This window comes from Gigantopelta aegis, chromosome 9 (assembly GCF_016097555.1).
Source record: "Gigantopelta aegis isolate Gae_Host chromosome 9, Gae_host_genome, whole genome shotgun sequence".
Classification (NCBI taxonomy): domain Eukaryota; kingdom Metazoa; phylum Mollusca; class Gastropoda; order Neomphalida; family Peltospiridae; genus Gigantopelta; species Gigantopelta aegis.
The window spans coordinates 53,194,854-53,209,166 of record NC_054707.1 but is presented as its reverse complement, the minus strand read 5'-3'; positions in this window follow the sequence as shown (position 1 = coordinate 53,209,166).

Genomic DNA, 14,313 nt, shown 5'->3' with positions numbered 1-14,313 from the left:
AAGTAGATAAACTTGTATAAATGGTCCTATAATAAATTCTAGGTCGCGGGACTTATTGATGTGTATCTGTCTACGTCCCGGTGTGGTATGATATGCTGTTGTTGTTGTTGTTAAATTTTATCATGCTCCCATACCACTACGGTTTCGAGCATGTCTATCCCAAGTCCCGCCTCTGGATGCCAGAGGCCCGACTCGGGACAGAAAATTTAAGGGGCAATTTTGAATTTTAATTCTAAATCATAAAATAAAAGGGCCAATTTACTTTATAATTTGTTTTTTTTAATTTTGAGCGCAGTTCTAAATAATTTACTATAAGATATATATGCTCTAGTCTACTATATTTTGGTCGCTATTTGATCGGGCTGCCTAAAATTAAATATACTATTACTAGCCCTGGGAGAAGGAACGGTATTGGTGACATTTGGGGGCTCAACCTTGTTCTCAGGAAGGCCCTGCATGATCATTTAATTTATAAGAGGACAATCAATTCTATCGGTAACCTTGGCGTGGGGGGGGGGGCGGCCAAAAAGAGGGGGGGGGGCGGGATCGCCCCGGACAAACCTATCTCTCCCTAGGCCTAATCGCCTACGCCTTAGCGCCAAAACCCTAACTTCCGGTGCCACCCCCCCCCCCACCCAATAGAACCCGACCTCCCCCCCCCCCCCCAGCCTCAGTGCCCTCCAGTTTCGATTCTCCTCTTCTTCATGTCATTTGTTATTTCAGCTTTTTAATTCGTCTGGCAAGTCGATGAGAGTGAAACGTATCTCCGATCCTGAAGTCCCGAGGCGCCTCCCTGTCAAACTCGAGAACAAAGACGTTACATCATCCAAAAGACACTGTGACCCTTTAATGTATAAAAACCGAACGAGGGGGAAAAGAATAAAGAACATTCAGTCTCCCTCGTCGGCATAGGAGCAGCGTACCGCCCTATTTAATTACAAAATTTCTTTTTATTTCAATAGTTAAAATTATATAAGAAAACAACACATTAAAAAAGAGCACGCTTGTAACCTAAACTAATAATTTAAAACCAAAAACATCAAATTAAAAATTCTAACATTATATACAATATATGAAGCAGTCACCGAGTGGGGAAGATGTTACTGCCAGGTAACAGATCCCCCAACAGTCAACCAGGAGCTGATACTACTTTCATACTCTATCACCCATCACCATTTATACAATATAAATTCACATAACAAGACATTAAAATATAATACAATAAATATCTAAAAGTAAAATATAAACTAATCCCTTAGCCTTTCCGTTTACCAAAAGCCTGTAGCATCTCCTCCAAACTAAAAGGCACATTATAATCACTATCATTTTCCCCAGTTAAAGAATCAGGGGGAATAGGGCTATCCCTTTCAACTTTAATTGTATTAATTTGGAATTCTTTAGAAAAATTAGTAGTAGCCGAATTTTTTTCAAAATTCGCTCCCAATGCATTAGCTTTATCTATATTAGTTCTATATAATTTATTTTTACTTAAAATATTTTTAGCATTATTTAATTTCCCCCTGATTCTTTTGATCTTTGACCATACCCCTCTAACATTAGAATTTGTATTGAGGGATCCACAGAACTGAGTCCATGAGGCTGCTTTAACTAAACTAACTTTAATTTTTAATTTATATTTACTATCTTTAAATTCCCTAATAGTTTCATCTGTTTTATTTATTGTCTGGATAAAATTAAAGTCGAAGACCCCACCCCCAATTTTTTTTTTTTTTTTTTTTAAAGAATAATCCCTGAGCCTTTTCAGATAATATATATAATATATGTAATGTTCACTTCACATGAAAATTGTGTGTAATCCCTGATATTTTCAGTTAAGCATAATACATGTGCCTGAAATTTTCAATAAAACATAATACCTGAAATTTAGTCAATTATATACATATTTCCAGTTTTATATATCACTGTATTGAGGTTGCCCACTGGTAAAGCCTGATGCATGGTCAATCTTGGATTGATCCATTTCAGTGGGTCATTGTGCTATTTCTTTTTTCAGGCTGTGGTATGTACTATCCTGTCTGGGATACTGCATATAATAGATCCCTTACTGCCAATAAGAAAGACTATTGTGTAGGTTTCTTCTCTTATTATCTGTGTGGTCCTCAACCATATACCTGACGCATTATAACCGTAGTTAAAAATATGAATGCTTAGTGCAATACAACATTCCTTCCTTCTCTCATCGTAATTGAATGCTCTCATCTTATTAGGAACCTGAATGCAACTTCTTCCTTAAAAGTTACAATGTGTAATTAAGAAATAGGAATGTGTTATGACAGTCACAAAACTAAAGCTAAGAGCCAGGACAGATGTAACAACATTGATAAAAAAAATGTTTTTATCTGCTGCTAATAACTGTTATATTAGTAAGTATCTCATAAAGAAATACAAGTCCATTTTGAAGTAAAGATGGTTAGGTAAGTATACCTAGGCTTGTGTTTTTATAGAATCTAGGAACAAAAATAACTGGTAAAAAAGTCAGAAAAGAAAAAAAAACAGGAAAAAAGTCACAACTTTTAATTAAAAATATATTAGGCAATGAAACAGTTTTTGTCAAAGTTCTTTGTTTTCAATGTTGGTGGTTCCAGCAGATGTTCCACCCAATGCCACAGAGAAATTCTGCCAGTTTTGCGGTCCTTGAAGCCACAATAGGAAGCCATTGTTTTTAATCTACCCTAATCAGTAAGCTGGACCCAGGCTTAATTAACCCTAATCAAGAGGTGTCCCTAATCACCGCCTTATTACATGGATATATAATATTATAAAGCAGAGGGCCATATGTCATGGTCCTGCGCAGCACCATGACAAATGGCCTGCATGGATGAAATATAGATCTGCATATACGTACAAGTAATTTAAGTTATTTTATTAGCATCAGGCTTTTAAAAAAAAATGTTTCTCCAGTTTCCTGACCTACCCTAATTTTATGTAATGACCCTGAAATGTTTTGAAGCAATAAAATTTAAAAAAAAAGAAAAAAAATTAAAAATTGTTTAAATCAATATCCCTGATTTTTTCCAATCAGCAAACTAGATTCAGAACACCTTTGCTGATCACACTTTTCCGGTCTGATTCGATTAAAAATAAATAAATAATAATAATAATAAAAAGTTCCTACCTACCTACAGTATGTAATAAACTTATTACATGGATATATAGTATTATAAAGCAGAGGGCCATATGTCATGGTCCCGCACAGCACCATGACAAATGGCCTGCATGGATGAAATATAGATCTGCATATACGTACAAGTAATTTAAGTTATTTTATTACTATAATAAGAAGCCATGTCATGTGATGTCTAGTTCAAATTACATTATACATGTTTCTTCTTGTTATTATAAGTATGTTATAAACTTATTACATGGATATATAGTAATATAAAGCAGAGGGCCATATGTCATGGTCCTGCACAGCACCATCACCATGACAAATGGCCTGCATGGATGAAATATAGATCTGCATATACGTACAAGTAATTTAAGTTATTTTATTATCATCAGGCTTTTAAAATATTATAACAGGATACTGATATCCTACAAGCAGATCTAACAAATTATATTTAGGAATTGTAGCTGATAGATAAATATGATTTGAGGAATAATCAAAAACATACCTTTAATGGAATATTTTTTAACAGCCTTTCTGATTCCACTTTGGTGACCGACAGTTACATCTGGGTGATGTTTTCCTTCCTTCAAGTAATAAAAAATATACAGTGACCGATTGTCAGCATTGGAATGTGGCGGTGGTGTTTCTACCTGTAGTGACATAATTGAGAATAATTTTTTTATATAGCACGTGTGTGACAGAATACTTGCATAAAAATATATAGAGGGATGGATGGGAACTCTATTTACGTGCCCATATCCACAGAGGTTCAGGCACGCCCACCCTGGACTCAGCCTCTGACTTCGCCAGTGACCAATTCCGGGGCGGGAGGGGGATAGGGGAAGGGGGAGTGGAAATTGTGTAGGGGGCAATTTAAAAAGGTGGTAAGACCACTTATAAAAATAAAATAAATAGGGGACTTAAAACTTATATTATTATTACTTTAAAATAATAAATTTTGAAGCACCAATTTAGAATAAAACTAGTCATGTTATATAATTTATTTATTAATTAGTAGGTGCAAAGAATTTTTCAATCGGTCTGGTCTAAAATCCTAATATAATAAAAACAATTAATAATAAAATATTAACTTATAATATAAATTTTTAATTACTTTTTAACCTTAAGCCCTGGAGGAAGAAGGATTCGCAAAGGGGGGAGCGTCGTGCCCAATCTGGTTCGCATTCCAACATCCGGGTAGCCCAGTTCGGCTGATTTCCATCGAGTGGAGGTTCCGGGGGGGGGGGGGCCTCCTACCAGGCATTCTATCGGCCCAAACCGCCTACGCCCTAGCGCACCCAAAAGCACCCTACCACGGCGTCCCCCCCCCCCCCCTCCCCCCATCCCGCCCACCCCCAGGTTATCCATGTAGCACATTCGGGCATAATTTAAAATGAAAATGGTATAGGGAAAGGAAGGGAAGGAATGATAGGATAGGAATGATGATGATATGAAAGCCCGCCAGGCGTCATCTGGAGTGGTTGTGAAACGGTATTGTTGATGTTGGTGTTGAGTGGTGATCCGAGAGTTAATGAGAGGTGTCCTCGCCGAGTTCCTCCAGCATTCGTGAGCTCTACACCCGTGGGGGTGCGCCACCTACACGGATGACAAAGTCATTGCTATATAAGCCTCGGTGTCACCCAGGTGACCACTTAATCGTTAAGTGGGTGACACCGAGTATCGGCCAGGTTTCTTTTTTTTTTAATGTAGTAGATGACCGATCAAGTTAATAGGCTGTTTAAGACCTATTTAAATTAAAAGGAAATATACATGTATATTAAAAAATAACCATTTAAAATTGCTAAGAGGAATTAAACTAAACTAAACTAACATTTATTACAATCTAAAAATTAAAATATTATATAATTACTAAAACCTATAAAGCAAACATTCACAAACAGCCAAACCATTCACCAATGGCGGGCGGCGCAAATACTGGCATGTATATGAGCCGCCAAACCATAATGAAGTATCAAACACTCACGCAGACAGTCTCATACTAGGCTTACCTGAGAGGTTTTTTGGTCTGCCAACGGTGCGCGGACCGATTAGCAGACACTATAAATTGTCGCAATATCATTGGTTGATATTGGACTCCTATTAGTAAATATTTTATAATAATTCATTTCAGTCAAAAGGACTTCTGCACTGACTCTCGAGCGATGAGGTTGTGTTCGGAGAACGTGGTGATTTCTCTCCCCCCCCCCCCCCCACCCCCGACCCTAGGGGCTGTGCTGCGCACGCTTGGGCCATTGTCTAAGTGTCGCGTCGAGCACAATGGCGACCATCACGCTAATATACGGCGTGGATAGGAAACGGCGATCACCCAGCAGAAGACGGAGGAGGCGACCTAAGACTACGCGGGGGGGGGGGGGGCTAAATTGGCGGCTCAACCGCCAGGGGCGGCTCCACCTGTTCCGAAGAGGAGGACGAGACCGACAGGGGCGGTGCAGGGTGATCCAAACCCGGTGGCTAAACCACCGGGGGCGGTTCATTCTGCGCGGCCGCCCCCACCCACTCGACCGAAGCACTCGCCAGGAGCGGCATAGGGGCGACCAAAGCTATCAGCTCCACTGACAGCGGCGGCCCCTCCTGTAGACGTACCAGCTCAAATGGACACGGGACACGTGGTCATTATTGACCCCCCGGCAAGTCCACCAACACCTCCGGCAGTTGTTGCTGATGCAGTGGCGGTCCAGCGAGAGCCCAAGAGGAGGAAGATGTCGGCGGGCACCATACCGAAGACATCCGACCAACCCAACTGGACTCTCGTCTGTGACCAGTTTCCATCGAAGTACCGAGGAGCGGTCATCGGTGATTTCACTGACTGCAAGCACCTCAAGGGACCGTGGGTAGACGAGCTGTGGCGCCAACTTCCAAAAGGACAGGGGAAGTACCAGCTACAGGCAGCCCTCCATTCAAAACAACTCTACGTGACAGCACAGCAGGACGGACTGTACAGGCAGGGACTCTTGATGCCATCGATGTCCAACGCGACCATTCATCGCATCCTAAAGATGGTATTGCGGGACATCTATCCAGGAGCCATCGACAGAAACATCAAGCTGTTGACTGAAGGACTCCCCAACTTCAGGCCTGAACAGTCCATCACTTCGCCATGAATCCTGCTGCGCCAACCTTAACTAGGACAGGTAACCTCCTTTTTTGGGCTTAGTTGGCCGAGCTTCAAAATTCTTGTTTAGTTTTTTATAAATAGTCCAACACACTTCACTTTGGCGCCCACTCAGTTGCTCAAATCACCTTAAAACCTTTTAGGCCGAGCAGTCAAACTTATTTTTGGGTTTAAATTCTTAGTCCGGACATGATTGGGATGCAGTTATTCTCCGTAGACTTAGGTTTTTTACAGGTAGACCCAAGGAATCGAACTTAGCCAATTACAACACGGCTATTACTTGGTGTCTACTTGTTGGTCCGCGCACTCGCTGGACCTTTACTAAATGGGCGACTCTCAACTTGACCAGCGACGAAGTTGGACGTTATTTCATGCGCTCTCGACCTACCCCCCACCTGGGGGGATTGATCGCTAGTTATGGATCGCTGTTAGAGTACCGCGTCGCGTACACCGGGTCACGGGCAACCGTGACCTTGGTGTATGGCGACGCGGCTACAGCCAAGAGGAAGGGAACTAGGAAGAGGAAACGTGCGCCAGGGCCGGTTCAGGCGGGGACAAAGCTGGCGGCTCAACCGCCAGTGGCGGTCCCGCCTGCGTCGCCGCCCCCACCACGACCAAACCGGGCGGATCGACGGGAGGCGACTCGCCAACCAGCCGAACCGACTGTTCAGATGCGGGAAGTGGAGCAGCCAACCAGTGCACTGCGACCAGCATCACCTGTTCCCGCTCGTCGTTCGTCTGCGTCGAGACCCCCACCCACGGGGGACTCCGCGACGGCGACTCTGGATGTTGGGGCTGTCAAGAGGAAGGCCGTGCCCCCCCCCCCCCCCCTCTCGGGGGACCAACCAGCCAAGACGCGGCCTTCTACTTCCTCTTCGGGTGACTGGAGAGTGGCAGCGCGGAAGATCAAAGGCCAGTACTCTAAGTACTTGGTGGGAGACGTCACGGACCCCGACAGACTGCCAGGCGGGGTCTACGAGGAAAACTTCAAGACGTTTCCCGATGGCCACCAGGTTGCCATCCACACGGTCAAACTACGGGGAGTGGCAGCTATTGTAGTGACGTCGCGCCGGGATGATCTTTACCGACAGGGATTCCTCAGCCATGACATGGATAACAACACCATCCACAGAATCATGAAGATCGTCTCCGGCACCCAGTACCCACAGATGGTCCACTGCCTTAGCACCCACAGCTACAGGAGACTGGTGCCTCACTTTGAGGAGAGGAACATCATCACCTCCCCGTAGATGCTGTGCACCCAAACGGCCTTAACGAGGCCACTCGCGTGGACATATCGATCGGACTTTAAACTTTTAGATCTGCGTTCAAAATTTTATGTCGAAATTACTTCTTTTTTTTAATATTATTAAATAGTCCGATCCTCTCTTCTTTCTCTTATTTAATTTTGGACTGTCCTTCTAAAATGCTCCAAATTATATAAATATTCGACCGAGCAGTCAATTCTTTTTTATTTTTGGCTTGTAACCTTTTTATTTTTTTTATTTAATCTATTAACTTTTTTACTAATTGCTATTTTCAAAATTCTGCCCATTTTCAACCCCCTCCCCCCTCCATCCCGAGTCGGGCCACCGATCTTATCGGAGGTCGGACTCGGGATGGGCGTGTTCGAAACCCTAGTAGTATATGGGCACGTTAAACTTGTTATCATCATCTAAAAAAAGATGGGTCAGTGACTCGCGGACGGATTAGCAGACAGTAAGAAAGGAGTGTTGTGATTGGTTAAAGTTGGATTCCTAGTTGGAGCTGTCTTATAGTAAAGGGAAAAGAAAAGCCAGCGGTAGAAGACCAACTGGCGATTGTTATAATGAGCTGTGATTGGCTGGATTTGGATTCCTTATCTGAAGTAGATTGGAAAAGAGGAATGTAATTATTATGAAGTTCTCCGGCCAGTGCAGCTTTAGTGAGTGGATGTAAATAGTAGTATGGAGGCTGTTTAAAATATCTAAAAAGGAAATTGGGATAAAAAGCATTTATAACATAGTAAAAATAGGATAAAAATGTTTGTTCCGCATTGTCCCACGGGAGAGCAGCGCCGGAGCGGTCACCACCGGGGACTCGAACTGCCACCAGCCATCGCTCCGCCATTGCGCCAAGGTAATTTTAAAACGGGCTCTTGATCGAGTTAAAAATTAACGTCCTCGGGCCGTCCTATCAACTATTAGCAATAATTATTGTGCCAGACTACGTTGTGCTAAATTACAATTTTAGTGTCGGCTACGTAAGATAAAATAGCCCGTTCTACCAATTGTTTATGGATGAGAGGTGGGTTAAATAATTTAACAGAATTAAATTTAATATTTAAGTTAATAATTGTATTTTTAAGATTAGATCTTTTGTTGTTATATTTGGTACAATAAAACAAGTAATGTCTAACGTTATCCAATTGGTTACAGGTAGTACACATTGGAGTAATACTTTTTTAAATTTTATATTTGCTGTCGTTCAGTCCAAATACAACCCCCAGTCGGAGTTTAGTGATAATGTTTTCGGCTTTAGGATTAGAGAAAGTGGGTTTTTTAGAGCTAATTTTAGATTTGATTAAATAGTGCCATAGTCTTGTTTTATTATCCCACTCTGCCTGCCAAAATTTGAGAAAAATGTTATGCGCTATGGCCATAACTTCATTAAAGTTAACCTTAATATTAATTTCAATTTTATTCATTAGCAGTGCTTTTTTAGCAAAATAGTCGGCGTGCTCATTGCCAGAGATGCCGACATGAGCGGGGACCCATTCCAATGTTATAAAATACCCTTTATTGTTGATATAATTAATAATGTTTATAAGTTGTTTAATTAAGTATGAACTCTTGAATTTAAGATTCTGAAGAGCTTGTAGGGCGCCCAAAGAGTCAGAAAGGATAAGAATATTTTGGGGTCCGGGGTATTTATTGGAAACAGAAAGTACCCATTTAAGCACAGAGTAAATGGCGACCAGTTCTGTAGTAAATACAGAAACATGGTCAGTTATTCTGGCTTGGTAAGAAATGGGGATGGTAGGTAGGCCTGGCATGGCATAAAATGCCATACCGGCTTTACCAGTGTCAGGATCATTGGAGCCATCTGTATAAATATGCATATAATCAGCATAATAATCATTTAGGGCAGCTTTAAACATTATATTTTTGAAAGGATTAAACTCAGTTTTTAAAGCCGCACACCCTAGTTCATCCAGCGAAAATAAATTATAATTTGGTTAATCTACAAACCTGTAACACACTTAGATCACGTTTTTATCAAATGGAGTGAAAAAGCAGGTTTTATATCGATAAATACCATGGGAATCCCCATGTCCCAATTGCTTGAAATAATTTTGAAAGTTAGTATTCTGATGTCACCGGTAGATGTCGCTCGAAGCACAACAATGCCTACGTAACGACAAATTTCACAGAGTGCGCACAGACTTGGGGTGCGTTCTTTTCACCTCTCCTGGACATGTTCCAACTGTTCTGTCCTGGTTGTATCCCCTCTCCAGATATCGTAAGACTTAGCAAAATTATTGGTTTTAAGGGTTTGTAACGTTTTGTATTGAGACACTTACTTGTCTGAACTTTATTGTTACTGAAAATGTTCACGAACTGTGAAGAAAAATCTCACAAATGAACAACAAGCAAACGACAACAAATCGGATGTTGATTGCGCGAACCGTGCACGAGAAAACAAACCGAACCAAAATGATAACGGTCACGTGGTATACCAACGTCTGTGACGTTTACACAGGAAGATTCGCTCTAAAAATAGATTGGACCTCGCTTGCTTAACGGTTTTTTCTCGAGTGCACGCCTATTATTAAGAAATACAAAAAATGCATTTCGTGGTTTTACAAACATCAGGATTACCAGGATTACCAAAAAGCACTTCAGGTGAATGGAAATGTGTATTCTAAATAATAAAATGTAAGTAAAGTGCAATTTTATTTGTGAAAAAATGGGTTTAATAGCGAAAAACAACGCCGTAATGGTTAACAACTTAGGGAGACGTTTGGAGGTTTGATTAGCCAGGGTGGCTCCAAGGGGGGAGAAGATTTATCCAGATTTAAATCCAAGAGTTCAAGGTTAGAAGCCATTCTATTATTAAAATTAATAGCAGAGTTAATGTCTATATGCAGATATTCATCATTATTAGGCTCCATAACCGCTATTGGATTAAGTGGTACTAAGTTTTTGGTTTTAAACCAGTGTCTAAGACATAGTTTGGTTCGCCTAACACTGAGTGGGAGGATATTGAGCTCAACGCGCAGACTGTCATTCGGGGTACCAGGGGTGACTTTGGTTATTGTTCTGAGCGCCTTATTATAGACTGATTCCAGTCTATCTAACTGGGTTGGAGAGGCGCAACAGAAGGCCTGAGCACCATATTGGAGCCTGGAGACTATTAGGGCTTCAAATATCATTAGCAAAGTTTGTCTGTCGGCAGGCACCCCAAGCGGTGGCCGACAGAACTCTAAATAAATTAATATAATTATTACAACTATTAACTACTTCATTGATATGTTTAACAAAAGAGAGTGCCGGGTCAAAGGTAACTCCCAGAAATTTAACAGTTGTTACTTGTACTATAGGATAATTATCAAGTGTAAGCTTTAGTTTGTGGGTTCTATTTAAGTGATTAGTTGAAAATAACATAGCAGAGGTCTTTGATCTAGGTTTCGTAACTCCCCACGAGTCAGCCCAATTTTGTAACTTGTCTATATCTTTTTGAATATCTATTTTAATTTTTTCAATACACTTTCCAGATCGCCAAAATGCTGTATCATCAGCAAAAAGTCCAATACTTAGCTTGGTGTCTTTCCTAGAAGAGTTAGTCAAGACCGAAGCCAGATCATTAATAAAAATACTGAAAAGTGTTGGGGCTATAACCGATCCCTGGGGGATGCCATTCTCCAGATCTAGGACATCAGAGAAAGATTCCGCTACATTAACAGAAAAAGATATATTAGTTATGAAACGTTCAATAAATGTAAACATGGGTGTCATACACCTTGATTAGTAACTCATGACGCCAGACCATGTCGTAGGCCTTTTCCAGATCAACAAATATTCCAACCACCTTATCACCAAAACTAAAAGCATTAGACATTTCTGATTGGAGTCTAAAAAGGTGGTCGGAAGTAGAGTGGGGTTTTTTCTAAATCCACTCTGAAAACTAGTCAAAAGGTGATTACTTTCTAGATAAAAGCTGAGTCTGGAATTGACCATACCCTCCATGGTTTTAGAAATACTAGAAGTTAAGGAAACAGGGCGATAATTAGAGGGGTTGTTAAATCCTTCCCCTTTTTTGGGAGGCAAAAAACCTCAGCATGCTTCCATGCAAGGGGGAGGTAGCCCTGTTTCCAAATCATGTTATACAATTCCAGGAAAAGGTTTAGGGTAACTTCAGGCATGTTCTTAAAGAATTATATAGAGTGTATGGCAGGATGTGTTGAGAGCCTTTTTATAAAGGTAAAAAAATGTTTGGATGGCCAAGTCATTAATTGCAGTGAAATCACTAGGAGATTAATGGATTACTCTAACTATAGTTTGCCTAAAATTCACTGAATTTCGTTTTTAACTTCACCCAATAAAAACATATTTATGACAAAGGATAAAAAGACTACACCCTTTATATCTCGCTACAGTATTTCCTTTGATTTACAATGATTATTTCCTGAATTTGTCCTCTGAAACCATCTTAGATTGGAGATGGAGTAGGTAAGCTTCGTGTTATAATAACAAGACTTTGTGGATTAACAACTTATAGAAATATAAGTAAGACCATACTGCAAAGCCAATCAATAAAGCTCAGTTTCTTTCGAGCAGTTTGAGTTTCTCCCTGAATTTGTCCTTTCAAATCACCTTGGCTTGGATTGGAGACCGAGTAGCTAAGCTTCATGTTATAACAACAATATTTTGTTGTTTAACAACTTAGAAAAATATAATTAAGACAACATTGCAAAGCCAATCAGTAAAGCTCACAGTCACAGTTTCTTTCGAGCAGTTTCTTCCTGAAGTGAATAGAAACGTAATGTAAACAACACTTCAAAAAGTATTTCAACAATATATACACTCTAAACTGTATAGAGCTGCTTTTCCTCTAATATATTTATATATGGAGCATAATGAAGTAATAACGAAATATAACAACTTTGATTTCTTTGTTACCTAATTTCGATAAAATCACAACAAATCCGCAAGACCGGGCCATTTGTCACGCCGAAATTGACAGGTTGGGAAAACTTGTGACGTAATTTCTTAGCTGAGTTCTAATTGGTCAAATGTATTCACCGCGCCGTATGTCACGGCGGGCCATATGTCACGGCGGGCCATATGTCATGCCACACCGGTACTCGTTAATTGCCCTTTTACCTGGTTAACGGTGTGTGCAGTCAAAGGGTAACAACGAACTAATCCTGTACCACAGTGCCTTTTTTAGCACCAATAATTCGTTTCAGTGGTTATGTTGGTGATATTACAAATAAATACAATAACATAAAATTTTAAAATGATATACAACAATACCTAGGTTTTAACGGCTCTGGTGTAAATCGGTCTGTCCGTCCGTCGTCTGACTGTGTCTGTCTCTCTGTATCTATGTCTGTCTGTTAATGTTTATATGTTAATACAACAAACTATCCAATTTAAAAGTAGCATAACATTTTAATTAAAACTTCAGTAATGCATTAAATTAATTGTTTCCATAATTCAGTTCCACGATTAATTTTGAACGCAAAACAGATGTACGTTGATTGATTGAAACATATTTTATTGCAAGTGGATTGGGCACAAGTTATCCAACTTACGAGGCCCTCTCCCAATAACATACAATAATGACAATATGACAATAACGGCGACTACAACTATTACAAGATATACAAGAAATTAAATATTCAAAGAGAAGTCTATACATGAGATAACAAAAAAACACAGAATAAATAAATTTAAAAAAAAGTAAATAAAGAAAGAAATAAATGATGAAAAATGAAGAAGGAAAGCAAACGAAGGTGATTTATTTAAAATAATATTTCCGTTGATTCTCGCAGCTTTCAGTTGAAATGCAAAAGTTCTCCGATGTGATCAGTGTACTGGCTGATCAACTCGCTTTTCAGAGACCAGATTCTGGCATCGATAGTGCGGTATTTTCGTTTTCGTGCCAGAGCTCGCCAGTGACCATCTAACTGCTGCAGTTTGACTTCCACTGTAGACTGCTCACGTTTCAATAGACCTACCACCTCAAATATGTTCGGATGACTCTTCTGGGCGATTTGATTCATTTTATGGTGCCATACATCCTTCCAAATGGTTATTTGTCCGGTGGCTGTCATTGCCAAAGTGGTTCCACATTTCTAGGGTACATAGCCCTTCTATCCAGGTGTTAGTGACGTAGTCCATCAGTAATGTTACCTTTTCATCCTGGGGACTGTGCCAGCCCAAACGTCCCCCACGGGAAGGGCTGAAGCATGCCTTACTACCTTTTGTACATCATCGTTTTCAATATATTCTGATGCTAGTCCTACTTTTTGTGTACGACGCCAAATACACTGAATGTAATTGAAAAAACAGCCTCTCAATCGTGTGGTGGGGAATACAGTGCGTACAGCGTTGTGGGCAGATCTCTCAAAGTCCATCTGAAATGTCCTCTGAGCACTGCCGCGTGGTTGTGCTACATCTGTTCAGCCATCTGCAACATGTTGTCCACAGTCACGACGTAGGCTCTGCACTGCGAGTTAACACATTTCTAATATGTTCTCTCTCCATTCTTTTTATTTACGCGAAATTTATGCTCGTTATAATATAGATGCCTGCCGCCTCGTATTGTGTCAATATATGTCACTCGAACCTGTTCAGCTGCCATTATTTTAAATCTCAAAGAGTTTCCCATTTCGATGAAAAACTTTATATAGATTAAACAGGAAAAAACCTACAATGCACAAGCGCCTGCTCAATCAAACACATATAAAAATACTACCTACGACAGTAATCCTTTAAAACGATAGAACCGGCCTCGGTGGCGCAGTGGTTAAGCCATCGGACTACAGGCTGGTAGGTACAGG